Source organism: Archocentrus centrarchus, chromosome 5 (genome assembly GCF_007364275.1).
Source record: "Archocentrus centrarchus isolate MPI-CPG fArcCen1 chromosome 5, fArcCen1, whole genome shotgun sequence".
NCBI lineage: Eukaryota > Metazoa > Chordata > Actinopteri > Cichliformes > Cichlidae > Archocentrus > Archocentrus centrarchus.
In genome coordinates this window covers 8,966,496-8,980,435 of record NC_044350.1, presented here as the reverse complement: position 1 = coordinate 8,980,435, position 13,940 = coordinate 8,966,496, and positions in this window count along the sequence as shown.

The window sequence follows — 13,940 nt, the reverse complement described above, 5'->3', positions numbered from 1 at the left end:
TTAAGTAATTGCTAAAAAAAAAAAAAAAAAGAAAAAAGTATGCCTAATGTATGGCAACTACTGAGGCCACAAAGGAAATAGAAATAAAATCTGAAGCAGAAGAAAATGGATGGATGGAGGGTTTCTGTCAGGTCTCTGTCAGGCAAAATTATGTAATTATGGGCTTGTGTTACATACCAGTATTTAGGTCGCATCAGACAGCAGAACATGCCAGAGGAGCCTCAGTGGGACTGCAGCAGATTATATGGGACCTCCTATGGTACATTTGGACGTTCTAGCTGCGTCTCAGCTGTTCTGATCTGTCCGAATGCCAGCCAGGGTGTGTACAAGCAGGAAGGCCTCAGTCCAAGAAAGCAGGTCTGGGACCACGGGGCACCAAACAGGTCATAGATTTGCGTCATTCCCTTTGAAACCAGAATGAATGGCCAACTGGCTCTCTGTGGTGATGTTGTAATCAGCAGTGCAATGATAATGAAAAGACAGAAAGCGGTTCAGGGAATTAACAAGGTGCAAAGTGTTCAGATGATTTGTGTTTGCATACACGTCTGCAGGCTTGCAAAGAAACCCCAGTATTGAAGAGGACTGGAAACAGGAAGACAACTGAAGTAGAACAGGTCTGAAGCATTTAGGATTCACACCTGCAGTAATGAGAGAACTTCCTAGAAAGAAATGTGACAGTGCTCACTTGAATGTAATGCAGTTACCAAACTGGATATCAGAATACTGCATAATGCAGTTGATGTTTGCCTTAACTTTAAAATGTATTGTTATATTTGAGAGTGACAATGCTCAGGTTACAATGTACACCTCTTCAGTTTAGTGCTGGCTGTTTAAAACCCATTTGCTGACAGAGACCACAAATTAATTGTATGCCTTTTCTCTGTAAAGGACGCGCTCCTCCCTCATTTGTTGCTATGTAATTTGGCACCACATAATATCTTGTGCTACTGGTTATGCAAGGTTGCCTCTCTCTTCCTTTTCATTGTTGTTTGTACTGTGTTTCCACTGCTGTTGTCTGGTTTCCTGCTGGCTTCTTCCCCAGTGCTCTTGGAGAGCTCCAAAGAATGCTTGAAGAGGCCAATCAAGCCCAGTTCTCCAAACCAATTCAGTTTGGTGGTTGAATAAAAACCCCACAGGTGGAGAGCGGTCTAGTCAGCCGGACGGATGGACAGGCACAGGGAAAGGATGTTTTTGCTCTAATTAATCAAAAAAAAAAAAAAAATCTATTCAGTGGTGTTCTATTTCCAAGCACCTCCCACAGGCATCTCAAGTAATTTGGAATGGCTTCAAGGCTTGCATAACTGGAGCAAAGTGACTTCTAACCAGCAAAGTTTCCTCATTTCTGTGCCATTTGCAAAACGGGTTGAGCTCTTATTAGAAGATGGGTTCATGTCCTGGTGCCTGGCTGTATACCTCAAACCGCTCCTCAGTTTTCTGCTTGTACTAAACCAAAATTAGGTATTGCTAACTCACTACACTTTCAACATATTAGCTCAAGAAACAAGAAAGTGGGATGTTCAGTTGATGAAATTACCATAGCTATATACACAAGACAATAATTTGTGATTACAATGTGCAAAAGTCTTGCATCACCCTCATTTCTTTATTTTAAAAAAAGGGAAATAGGTACAAACATACAAGGAAATGCAGTGTATAAGGCAAAAACAGAGTTTGTATAATTCTATTAAGCCTGAAAGTCAATATTTGGAAAGTCAATATACCACCTTTATTCTTCAACACCTGAACTCTGGGGTCTTTGTCATACCTCAGACACTTTCCAGATGGTGTTGCATGACAGATCAACACCACTGGCTGAAATGCAGCCTCAAACCACAACAGAGCCTCCATCGTGTTTTACAGATAGCTGTAGACACTCACTGCTGGACCTCTCTCCTGACCTCCTCCATATATATATTGATGACCGTTTGAACCAAAAATTTCAAATTTGTATTCATCCCTCCATAACAAGTGTTGAACTGATTTTACTTCACGTGTAATTTGGCATACCTCAGCCTTTTCTCCCTGTTATCCTTCCTTAAGAATGGCTACTTGACAGCCACTCTTCCACTGAGACCACGATGAGGCTTCAGTGAACAGTAGATGATCAGCTGAAGGGTCAGATGCTTGTGTCAGGTCTTTATTGGATGTTTTTCCTATCTCTTAAAGACGTGACTTTCATATGCTGTTCATTTACTAAATATAGTTTTTTTTTTTTTTTTTTTTAAAGTTTGCCACTTTTTTTCTTTTGTCCTCCACTTGTCCAGTTTCCTCAAATTTTTATAGGATACATTGCACACTATCCTGAGATATGCCAAGTTTTAGGTAATAGCTCTTCAGGAATGACCTTGATGTTGCAAAAATACTGTTTTACGCCTGTCGAACTGTGTTATCTTCGGCATTTTTCATAGATTCAACTAAACAAATGGGAACAAATGATATGTTTTTGCAACAGGCTGCTAGTAACAAAGTGCCTAAAGATACAGTTTAAAACCGGTTCTCTGCTAAGTTGTCTGTTGTGTGTAGACACAACACTGGTTCTTCTCTTGAGTTAGGTGCCTTTTTTATGCTTCAATGATACACAGGTCAGTGTTAAGTGGCCTCGCAAACTAAAAAAAACAAAACAACAACAAATGGTTGGCACAAGGACTGAATTGACAAGTGAAAAAACAGCCAATGCCCCCCCCCAAAAAACTTTGAAAGTTATTCAGAAAGCCTGGAGAACTATTGCTCAAGAGCACTTTAAAAATTACATGACAAGTCTGACTCCTTGGAAGCAAAATAGAAAGAAATGAGGGGTGGCTTAAGACTTCTGGACAGTACTGTTGTCAAGACAGTGATACTGCACATTAAAAAAATGTGATTTATTGAGTGTGACATCATGCAAAATTCCCATGATGCACGGTTTGCATTGCAACTGCAAAACTGCAAAATACAGTTACAGCTGCTATTCTACTTTTTTAGACTGGCACCGGTTTAACCGTGTCTGTCTAAACACATATTCTTTAATAATTTTACCAGCTTCACAAACTGAGCTTTCAGCAAAAATATATTTAAAGCTGCAGAAAGTTTGTCCAGATTTTGTTTTTAGTGTATCATTCATTGTCCTACTTAGGTGTAGTAGAACAAGCTGTTAAGACCAAACACATTATGACCTACTGAGTTCATACGCTGACCGTGTTATCAAATAAATGTCTATTTACACATTTAGCATCTCCAGCGCATCACGAGCGTTCTTTTTGAGACTTGTTTTTGGTGACTGGATTAAATTAAATCCTGTATTTACTTCATCAGAACTTCATCAGATAATTAGAAAAATCTGCCTCTATAGCTGCTGAATGTTCTACTCTGTACAGACTATAAACAGTCATGAAAACAAAAATAAACAAACAAAAAAATCAACAGCTGTCATCCATTTCTGAGACCAGATTTTAAAATGCATCTCGGGCAACTGGGACACATCCCATTGTTACACCTATGACACATAGAAAAAAACTACAAAAATTCAAGAGCTACATCTCTGATTCTACAGGCCCCAGTTAACATTTTAAATGTTAAAGTTCATGAAAGCCCAATTAGACTGAACAAGTATGGCTTGTTTAGAAAGTTGCCAGGAAAGAGCCTCTTCTCTCTAAAATGAACACGGCAGCACAGCTTAGGTTTGCAATCTTGCATCTGAACAACGTCCTTTGGACAGATGAGACTCAGTGCAGATGTTTGGCCATAACACACAGCACCACATTTGGCAAACACCAAACACAGCGTATCAGCACAAACACCTCACAGCAACTGTCAAGCACGGTGGTGGAGGGGTGGTGATTTAGGTTTGTCTTGCAGCCACGGGATCTGGGCACTGTGGGGTCATTCTGTTGACCATGAACTCCTCTGTATACTAAAGTATGCTGGAGTCAAATGTGATCTGTCTGACAGCTGAAGCTTGGTTGAAATTGGGTCAATGATCCCAAGCGCAGCCTCAAATCTACAACAGAATGGCCGGGAAAAGAAAAAAATCAATGCGTTGCAATAACCCAGTCAAAGTCCAGACCTCAACCTGATGCAAATACTGTGGTGGGACCCTAAAAGAGGTGCTCGTAAACAAATGCCCACAAACCTCAATGAACTGATGTGCCAGACTGATAAACTCACACAGAAAATAATTATTTCAAACTATTGCTGCTAAAGGTGGTTCTACATGCTACTTAGATTTTCACACAGAGCCTCTGCATCTTGGCTCAGCTTTTGTTAAATAAATAAAGGGCACACCTTGGACAAGTTGCCGGCCTGTCACACTCACATTCACACCTACAGGCAGTTTAATATCACCAATTAATCTAACCCACTAACTGCATGTCTGTGGACTGTGGGAGGAAGCTGGAGCACCTGGAGTGAACCCACACAGACACGAGGTGAACATGCAAACTCCACACAGAAAGGCCAGATGGTACCATATGTATATAAAAGTTTAAGGTTTACAGAGGGTCTACCTTCTTTGCACCATGACTGCAAGTGTATCCCGCATTCATTGCATATTTTCCTGTTACATCTTTATTAGGGATGCATGAAAAAAAAAAAAAATCTGGTTTAAGATATCTGGCCAAAATGAGTGCATGAGCACCTAATCACAATGCATCTTGGCAGTTGTTTACATTTATTTGTAGTGCTGTCCACTTATGGTCACCCCAGACACCCAAAAATGAGGCGTAAACGGAGTCACAGGGTATATCACCGCATACGTGTCCACATGCAGCTTTTATTACCATTAAAAACTTTTGTGTCCTGTCGTGTTGTGTGAAGAGAACCTGTTCATAAACTTCTCAGCGTTTGGTTACTGTTTCCTGAACCTCCATCAAAAGTTGTCGTACTTGTGTGAATGTATGGGCACTGAGCATGCGTTCTCTCTGTGCGCTGCCGTTGGATACCTCAAACTGCTGTCAGCATCACCAGACTGTCAAATACAAGGTTATGTGTCTCATGTGCCATGCAAATGAATGTAGCTCAAAACATTTCATAGAAAGCAGAAATTCATTTTCATTTATTTGCATAACTCAAAGAAAGGTGACACTGAGGAGAACTAGTCTGCAGAGCCAAGACATCCCAGTTACAATAAGGTCTTATTGTAAAGCTCTTGTGACATAACCCACCATGATCCATACAGTCCCAATGTGACAAGGGGATGTTGTCTGAGGGAACAGTGGACGTCCTCCGCTTTTGTCCTTTGAGACAATAAGTAGGCATTGTCTCCTCAGACTGACTGAGTTCAAAGTAACAAACCCACTCAATGTTCCTTGAACAAGCTCCAAGGACATTAGGGAGGCTTGATTCTCTGTGTTAATCTGTGCAGATGTCATCTTAGAGAATAGTGTTGTTCTTTTACTGCACTGCACTGACCTTTGTGATTGCTTGGGCGCTGATCTACGTCATTATATGAAAGCAGCAACAGAGTAAAGTCTGCTGTCCTTGCTCTTTTGTTCTCCGCTGAACAATGCAGCTAAAGTGGTGTCTGTGCTTATGTAATAGAATTAAAACTAGCTCAAATATTATGAAATGATATGAGTTCTGTAATAAATTTATGAAAATAATAATAATTTTACTGTAAAAGATAAGCCAAAAAAAACCCCACATGGGAATAAATCTGAAGTTCTCGTGTCTGATTCAGTAAATCTTTGCTTCTCATGTTCTCTGCTTTTACCCCTCAGCGTGCGTATGTGGTGGATCATATACAGGCCGGTAGTGCAGAGACGGTTCGAAGGTTTGTGCAGGTTATAAGCAGAAGGCATTTCATGATCCAAGTCAGATGAAGATCACTGACATCATCCACAAGAGACTGACACCACCAGGTGCACAAGTCCCTGTGCTCTGTCTGTGAACCTCCACGTTCGAAAATTTCAAACACATCACATTCACTAGTCCCCATGCTTCTACATTTCACATCCTTTCCCCTTGACTCACACAGGTCACAAAGGTTAACGACCGCCGTCGTGGTTGTTACCCAATGCACTGTGTCACCATGTGACCACCGTCGCTCTTCAAAAAAGTATTGTTGTATTAGCCAGTCTCATTCTTTCCTTCCTCTCCGGTGTAAATGTGCACATCACTGTGTGTGTGTGTTTCAGCACGTGTTCTTCACATGGGGTGATGCATCTGAGGTTTTCCTACCATCTGCCAAAGTCTGTTTAAATGGCCAAATTTAAAATAGAAACCGAGTAATGGATTCAGGAGAGGCACTGAGATTACAAGGGATAGCGTTGGTTCCAGAAAGCGAACACTTTCAAAGCGTGCCCTCTTTCTCTGTCTGTCACTGTGCATAAGCAATCGCATGTGCGCGCGCACACACACACGCATGCACGCGCGTGCACACACACACACACACACACACACACACACACACACACACAGAAAGGGAGCATGGGTGGGTGTCTGTCTCTGTAAAGCATTTGTCTATTGATATGTGTCTGGATCCTGGCTGCTTGCCACCCCCTCACCCCCCACCCCCCCAGTGCAGACTCAGGTTCATGACCTGTTATGTAACTCTGCTCCTCGGCCATTGTAACAGATTCAGAACATAACTGCATCTAAAACAGATGTCGGTTTCACTTTTTCTAAAAAAAAAAAAATCAGCCAGCCATTTGATACTGTGTAATAAGCAGAATTACTTATGCTTATGGTTTAAGTACATACAGTGGTGTGAAAAAGTATTTGCCCCCCTGCTTGATTTCTCAATTTTTTTTGCATATTTGCATATTTGTCACAGTTACATATTTCAGATCATCAAACAAATTTTTATATTAGACAAAGGTAACCAGAGAAAATATATAATACAGTTTCTAAACGATTAAGGGAAAAAAATACCCCCCCTGAGCAAGTGCCAGAACCAGGCCCAGTCGTACACACACACACGTGCAAACAAAGAAAAATGCACACATCACCCCACTTTCTGAAGTTTGGGTGAACTGTTGCCTCCCAGGGCCAATAGTGACCCCTGGATGCAGTCAGCCCAGCCACTGAAGCACCAGCCAAGCCCCAGCCTGGGTAGGGTCCAGGAAACAAGGTTGTAGCAAGACTCAAATGGTCCACCACCCACCCCGCTCATCAGTGTTGGAAGTGATATGTTGGGTGCATGTGATGGTGTATGTGAATGTATGAGGTCTGAAGGATGAATATAACTGTGTGTAAACTAGAGTCTGGGTTCTTTTGTGGCCTCCTGGAAGGGTCGTCAGTGAGTTCTTGGAGTAATTTTGGTAGGCTGGCCACTGCTGGGAAGGTTCAGCACTGCTCCAAGTTTTCTCCATTTGTGGATAATGGCTCTCAGCGTGGTTTGCTGGAATCCCAAAGGCTTAAAAACAGCTTTGAAACCCTTTCCAGTCTGACAGACGCCAGTGACTTTGTTTCTCAGCTGTTCTTGAGTTTCTTTAGCCCGTGGCATGATGTGTTGCTTTTTGAGATCTTTTAGCCTACTGCACTTTGTCAGACAGGTTCTATTTAAGTGATCTCTTGATTCAGCTGGTCTAGCAGGCCTAATCAGGCCTGGGGGTGGTTACTGAAACTGAGCTCGGCTTATCAAAAAAAATGCGGTTAATTACAGTTAATTCATGATTTAACAATCATCTTTTGAAACTGCATTACGGTCATCTTTGACTAATATTAAAATTTGTTTGATGATCTGAAACATGTAAGTGTGACAAGTACACAAAAAACTAAAGAATCAGGAGGAGGGCAAATAATATTTCACGGCACTGTAAATCATTTTGTGGTGAATAAATTAGCCTGCACAAGTTAAAACACTACAGTGAAGAAGCCAAAGCAATGAAAAGATTTTAATAGTGAAATTTGTGACTAAACTCATCATAATGCAAGGAATGCAACATTTTAATAATTTCACTAAGTCTACCATATTTGAACCACATACGCAAATATATTGATTATACTAGATTATAATATTTTTATAATATTTTTATTTTCATTTTAGAGAGTTTGATTTTCTGTTACATGGCACTGAACAGGAGTGGCCCTTCAATCTCATTGTACATCCTGTATAATGACAATAAAGGCATTCTATTCTATTCAAAGCACTAGTTCACACAAACAGACCATTTTCACAGCACATTTAGTGACAGCAGGGAAAGAACAGGTACTGGGCCACTGTGAATTCCACCTTTTTAAAATTCAAACTGTGACAAGTCAAAATGCCTTAAAAAGATATAATGAACCTAAGTACACACGCTAATTGAGTAAATGTAGGTTAATTAATTTTTGTTTTGTCCTCGGAAGCCACTCTAATAAATCCGACACCATGGGATCATTTTCCGGAACCAACATCGGAAATGAAAGTTGAGGGGAGTTGAGGTTGGGGGGGGGGGGGGGGGGGGGGGGGGGGTGTTAAGGGTGCTTGGTATGCCACACCTTGGAAAGCTAAACAAGGAAGGAGAGGTAATGTTTAATTTTCTAGTTTCTGCATATGGACATGTCTAGACTACTAAAAAAGTAGTATAATTGTGCAATATATATAAATGCACTGACTGTAGATGAAAGAAAAATGTTAAGAAAGCAAATATGTCTATCGTGGACACTCCGACAATAGACATATCGTCTTAATTGGAGGGGAAAGGGAAATGTCAAAAAGATAACTTAAAGGGCCAAATTGTCTTGTTTTTTTAGACATCAAATCGCGGGCCGATTTGATGTCTATTTTCTTTTTTCTTTTCACAACAATTATTCATGTCTTCTTGATTTTGGTATCCTTCTGATTTTGGTATCCTTCCATTTACATTATGCCCATGAGCATAATGATCTTTACATTAGGCCAGTAAAAACCTCTGAGATCTCAATCAGTGCACAGGACCCTTCTTTAGCCTTACCTAACACATAGAGGGATTCCCCCGCTCAAGTGAGGACGCTGACTGGGATGGCTGGCCTCCCCTGAGCTGGATAGTGCCCCTGGAAACTGCAGTCAGGTGGTTGCATGAATGATGACAAGCTGTCGTCAGACTGAAAATAAATTTTGGAACTACACATTTCACAGGCGCTTCTCATTTTCATCTCCCACAGTGCTTGTGTGCACACTTGACCCAGACGTGTTTAGACTTCCTTTTTAGTCTTTTCACCCAGTTTGATTTACTGCATGATAAGTAACTGTTTAATCTGTATTTAGTTTCTACTGTTACATGTTTGTCTCATGTCTCATGAGGGGCTCGTTTTGTAGGTATATAAATGTTTCCTGCAACTGTTTTATTTCTCTGCATTTGATCACAGAGTAGGAAAAAGGCTTGCATCTGACTCAGATGTGCTCCACTGCCATGACTTTGTTGTCATTATTCTGTATTTCAGGAGCACTCATACATTCATGCGCTTGTTGCAAGTGCATGAGACTGCTTGCTGTATTTTACATGGTGTCCACAGAGTGGGAAATGTAAAATGTCTTTCTAATCACCATTTTGAGGCTGAGGCAAAACTAAGCATGCAGCAGTTTACAGGAACTAGATAACAAACCTGCTGTAGTTCTTCCTATGTGACAAGGACTGATTGAAATCATATGCAGAGATCAGATTCAGCTGTTTATGCAAAGTAGATAATTTAGTAGAAAACTTGTGACATTCCTTTTTTGGAACCTTATTTTCTCTGAGCCAGTATTTGCTCGGCAGATAACCCTCTTTTTTATTAACCTTTTAAAAGTCATTTATAGCTTTTGCACAAAGACCCACAGAATGTAACCTTTCTGTGCCTGTTTTGGATGACATCAAAGGCATTTCTCACAAGTCTTACCCTTGCGATGCTCATTCAGTTAGCCTAACGTCTCTTATAGAGATTTCTTAAAAGCATGGAGTTTCTTGCAGTCAGTCTCACTATCACTCAGCCCCTGTTAATCTCACATACCTCTGATGTGGGAGCGCTGGTTACACACAGTCATATCCACTGGACTGTTTGCTTGCTCAGAGCTAACTGGGTTTAAGAGGCTTTTGCTGGAAGCTTATGAACAAAATGAATATGTATATAAATGACCTGATTTACCTTCTTTGGACAGTTTTCAGTATTCATATCCATAGTGTAGTGGTTTAAACATTTACCTAACAAATGAAAGCTCCCTGGTTCAATCTTGAGAGGAGACACAAATCCCTTTGGGGTTGAATCAGAAAGGGCATCTGCTCTTAAAAAAAAGAAAAAAATCTGCCAAATCAAACATGCAGTGCTACCTGCTGCGGTGACCCCTTGTGAATAAAGCAGTAGCTGAAAATAGCTTTATATGCATAGGTCTTTACACTTTGGGTTGTTACGGAGATATACCACATACCTTTAACTTGTTGCTGCAGTGAGATTACCTGGCCAGTGAGCATTTGTAGGATTCTTTAATGAGGTTCATAGAGTATCAATATTGTACTGTGCCGGAAAACTTTTGAATGGTTGCCCTAATACCTCAAGGTGTAAAGCACAGTGTAGTCCACAGCTCTTCACCAGCACAGGGTGAAATAGATGCTTAGCACGAGCTGGTGTTGTTATAGAGAGAAAGCGACACATTTCTGCTGCTTTAGGCCCACGTATCAACGAATGGCTGAGTCCTGGAGCCACCAGCAGTTCTTTGACCTTCCTAAATAATTTAGGCGCTTACCCCGTTCATGCTGTGCTGTCGTTCCCCTTTATGGCTGGGACTTAGCAGTTAGTCGTCATCTCTCAATCATGGAAGGTGTGACGAGTTTTAATCCTGAGATTGGTGATAATCCCCCCACCAGCTTAATTTTTTCTGCTTAGCTGCTGCGGGCCCAGTTTGAAATGACAAGCATAGTCCTGTAAGGTTCAACATCAGTATAGATTGCTGGCTTATGCCAGGGAAACCAGTTGGACAGAGAAGTAGAGCGAGGTATTTGTCATTGAGAGGACACTGAGCGAAAAGCCGTTCTATTCAGTGAGCGACCGACCTGCTCCGAGTCGTTGTGGTAAAATCCTGAGCAATTGCCAGCTGCATTCCTGATTCCACCTCACTCCCTGTATCTCCCACTCTGCCATTCAGGCATACTCATTAAGTGCCCTTTTGTTGGGGGATTACAGAGTTTATATTTAACCTGTGTTCTCACTATCACTGGACTGTCAAAGCAGTCACTGGCAACGCCAGCTGTGTTCATCTGGCGTCTCACTCCCACAAGTATCTCCACACATTTTCAGCCTCTCTGACTCTCATCTCTGTGTTCCAAGGACTTTTCTCCCTCTCGATAAATCAGAGCTCCTTGTCTATTCCAGTTATTCTTTTATCTATATTTGTCAATAGAGGTTTAAGTTTCTTCTCGTGAGTGTCCAGCTTCACACACTCAAGCCCTGAGCACCAAGAGAATTACCGCCTCAGGGTTCCAGCCATTGTCTTGCATCTGATTAGTCAGCCATCCAGTGTTTCCTGAAATCTTCCTGACTGTACTGTATGTGTTTGTGGTCATGCGCATATACACATACAAAATGCATGCACGCAATGCACTTTTCCTTGTCTGACACTATGAGCGCGCACTGTGGCTTCAGGGACATACTGTGCTCATTCTGTTGGGCAGAATAACTCATTTGACTTCTAATTTGTCACTGACTCATGCGGAGTGCAGTTTTAGCAAGTTCTTAATTGCAAAAACATTGTAATGGTAGATGAGATTGGAGAGATGAAAGCAGCAGTTTCTATTTTGGGGTTTTGTTTTGGATCTGTTTGTCCCTGAGTGTGTTTTTGACCATGATGACTTTTTTAATAGCATATGCAGAGTATGTAATAATTCTGAAGTGGTTCTCGTGTAGTTCTTTGTGATTGCAGGTAGATTAGTAGGCATTGTTTTTCAAGCACACTACAGCAGGCAAAAGGTGCATTTGCTTCAGGTAAGCAAAAACCTTTACAGACTCTCGTTGGTCTGCAACAAACACTAGACTTTCTTTACTCTCTGCCTCCAGTTTCCCCATCTCCTCCCTCAGGCTCAGTTTCTGGCTCTCTGTCGGACGTTATCTCAGGTTTTTGTATTAACTACTCAAGGCATGCTAGAGTTTTGGATATATGTTTTGGACTTGCAAATACAGGTCAGATATTTCGGCTCCTGTGTCCTGTACATAGGTATGGATCTAAATGTTCTTGCCAAGCGATAGGAATAAGCTGGATTGCTATGGTTCCAGGCTCCCCCATGGCGCCTACAGTGCAGCCACAATTGAAAATAGATGTGCATATTTTGGCTGAGCTCTTAGAGGTCTGTTTCAAAGGCTACATGCTGAATAAATATCTGTAGGCCACTTTGCACCTCAGACTATAGAAGGGTGACAAGTGAAAGGAAAATCAAATTTAAAGTGTCTTTAGAAGGTGTTGTGCCACGAGGAAATCTTCAGTGCACTTCAGCATTTATGCAAGTCTGCTGGAGAGATGGAACACCTTTCTTCCACAAGACAGTGCAGTCGTTTTTTGATGGTGATGGTAGTAAGGAGCCCCATCTGTTATACGGGTCCACTCGTCACTACATAGATAATAACATATGATTCACATTTTCAAACTCATAAAGCCATTCAGTCATTTCTTTTCTCCTGGGAGAAAACAAATTACTTACTGTGGGAAAAATAATTATTTGATCCCCTGCTGACACTGAAAATTTGCTCACTTACAACAAAATGAACAGACTCTGACCTTTATGGTAGTTTCATTTTAATGGAGAGAGACAGAATATCAACCAAAAATCCAACCAAAAATACTCAGCTAGAGTTCTGTCTCCCACTGACTGGCTGTGTGGATATAGTATGTGGCACATCAATCAATTACAGCTACTCCTAATCTTAACTCATTATGTGTATAAAGCACATCTGTCCACAGAATCAGATTCTTCCATTCCAACCTCTCCATCACCATGGGCCAGACCAAAGAGCTGTCACAGGATGTCAGGTACAAGACTGTAGACCTGCATGAGGCTGGAATGGGCTACAAGACCATCAACAAGAAGCTTGGTGAGAAGGTGATAACTGTTGGTGCGATTATTCAGAAATAGAAGAAATATAAAATGACCATCAATCGCCCTCAGTCTGGACCTCCATGCAAGATCTTTCCTCATGGGTTGAGGATGATCCAGGTGGTGGATCAGTCCAAAACTATGTGGGAAGAGCTTGTTAATGATCTGAGGGCAGTTGGGACCACAGTCACCAAGCACACCATTGGTAACACACTACGCCATAATGGATTGAAACCTTGCAGCATTACGAGGTCCCCTGCTCAAGAAGGCACATATACAGGCCTGTCTTAAGTTTTCCAGTGAACATATAAATGATTCAGAGAAAGTGCTGCGTTAGATGAAACCAGGTTCGAGCTCTTTGGCATCAACTCAACCCGCCATGTTTGGAGGAAGACAAGCTCTTCTCCTGCTAGGCATGCCACAGTTTCTGAAATGGTACATCCCTACTGTGTGCATGTGTCAACACAACATGACTGGCTAAAAGTCCACTTGCTGACTGACTCTTTGGGCCGAGAGACAACCGCCATGTTTAGCATGTCTGAATTCTCCCATAGATTTCTATTCAGGATTCTTTGACTGCCACATCTGCTCTTAAACAATGCCTCTAATATTAGACATTCAGTCTTTTTCTAATTAAAACTGCACTACAAACTTCTTAAATTAAGTTTTAAAAGAACAAATAAAACAAAGTGAATAAATACAAAATATAATACTATTCCCTTAAAAGTAAATACTCCCCAGAGAGTGAGCTGCCTTGGCAGAGGTTTGGGCTCTTGATGTAAATGTTATCTGGCTGACTGTTAGAGATTGGGAGGGTATAAAAAGAAGCTTCATTGTTGTACATCACTTAGATGTCCTCTTTTCTACCTCCATGGGCTCCAGGCGCCAGGTGTACAATCAGGACCCACTTAGAAACCATCATCTGATTCATCACCCCAAACCCCAGGAGTCTCAGCAACCTCCCCACAATCCTGCACATCTGTCACCTCCACTGCTCATTATCCA